At 38.8% G+C, this 1,674-nt stretch overlaps 1 protein-coding gene across 1 annotated transcript in view; it reads right to left on the bottom strand.

Annotated features, from left to right (window-relative positions):
* The window catches only part of CACNA1C (calcium voltage-gated channel subunit alpha1 C), a 236,876-nt gene that overhangs the window by 112,846 nt on the left and 122,356 nt on the right, over positions 1-1,674 (bottom strand). The gene's annotated exons all lie outside the window — the stretch shown is intronic.

The raw sequence follows: 1,674 nt of genomic DNA, 5'->3' as shown, positions 1-1,674 counted from the left end.
TTGCTAGGGACTTGCCCGGCACTTGCTCTCTACCTCTATTTGTTATCTTACTTCTATCATTGACAGTCCCTCTAGGTTGTGGGCTGCTTGCCTGTGTTCCTGAGAAGCATCTACGGTACCAGTCTATAGAGTGTGTTTTCTTTAGTGAATTACCGGTATGTTTACCGGTAATAAACTTGCACTGTTTTATGTATATGTTTGATTACATACAGCCTTGTGACAGTTTTCCTGCATGTCATAAGCATTTGAATATAAATTAAAATGTTAAAATCAAATCTGATATTGTTTTACCTTTTATTTGGTGTGTGGAAGGTGTGCGGAAGAGGGGGTAGTCTTATACGGCGAGTATATAACAAACTCTGTATTTTGAGTGGAAATGTTAGGGGGTCGTCTTATACGCCCAGTCGTCTTATACGCCGGCAAATACGGTAGTTATATTGTTACCACTGTGGGTTTTAAATAGAAAAAAACACTTTCCACTCCCCAGGAATGCTCCCCTCAGCCTCGCCTAGGCAGCAGCTGTCCAGCAGAGGCAAGAGTTAGGTTACCCACGGGTAAGAGAGGGTGTGTACCCTGCCCAAAGAATTGTGTGTTTTTTGTTTTTTTTAAAGCCTCTCTTCTGAAGATCCAGATTTGATAGCTGTAATTTGAGGCTCAGACATCTGTATTTATTTTATTTTTTCGTCACCACTTATCCCCATTATACCCTCTTTCACCTCCACCCACTCCTCTCCCCCACCCCAACAATCATCACACGGTTGTCTGTGTCCATGAATTCTTTTTCTTTCTTTTTTGCTCATCCCTCCACTCCGACAATACCCCCCTCTCACACCAGAGCTGTCTGCCTGCTCTCTATGAGTCTGTCTCCATTTGCTTGTTAGTTCAGTTTGTTCATTAAATTCCACATATGAGTGAACACCTGTGGTACTTGTCTCTCTCTGACTGGCTTATTGCTTTCACTTAGCTTATTGCTCTCCAGGTTCCATCCATGTTGTCACATGGCTGAGTAGTAGTCCAAGGTGTAAATGTGCCACAGCTTTTTTATCCACTCCTCTACTGATGGGCACTTGGGCTGCTTCCAATCTTGGTTATTGTAACTAACACTGCAATAAACACTGGGGTGCATATATTCTTTCAAATTAGATAGTCTATTCAACAAATGGTATTGTGAAAATTGGACAGATAATGTGCAAAGTAAATGGAACTAGACTACCTTCTTACACCACACAAGAATAAACTCAAAATGGATTAAAGACTTAAATGTTAGACTCAAAACCATAAATGTTAGATTCAAAATCATAAAACATAGTAAAATCTCAGACATTTCTCATAGGAATATTTTTCTGATATATGTCCTTGAGCAAGGGAAACGAAAATATAAAGAAATGGGACCACATCAAATTAAAGAGTTTTTGCCCAGTAAAGAAAACATCAACATAATGAAAAGACAACCCACTGAACTGGAGAACATATTCACCAATGATACATCCGATAAGGGGTTAATATCCAAAATATACAAAGAACTTATAAAACTCAACACCAAAAAACAACAACAATCCAATAAAAAAAAAAAAAGGGCAAAAGGCTTGAATAGACACTCTCCAAAGAGAACATACAGATGGCCAATAGACATATTGAAAAAATGCTCAACTCATTAATCACTAGAGAAATGCA

This window comes from Myotis davidii, unplaced genomic scaffold (genome assembly GCF_000327345.1).
Source record: "Myotis davidii unplaced genomic scaffold, ASM32734v1 scaffold1031, whole genome shotgun sequence".
In the NCBI taxonomy this organism is placed as follows: domain Eukaryota; kingdom Metazoa; phylum Chordata; class Mammalia; order Chiroptera; family Vespertilionidae; genus Myotis; species Myotis davidii.
This window is presented reverse-complemented; position numbering and strand designations above follow the sequence as displayed.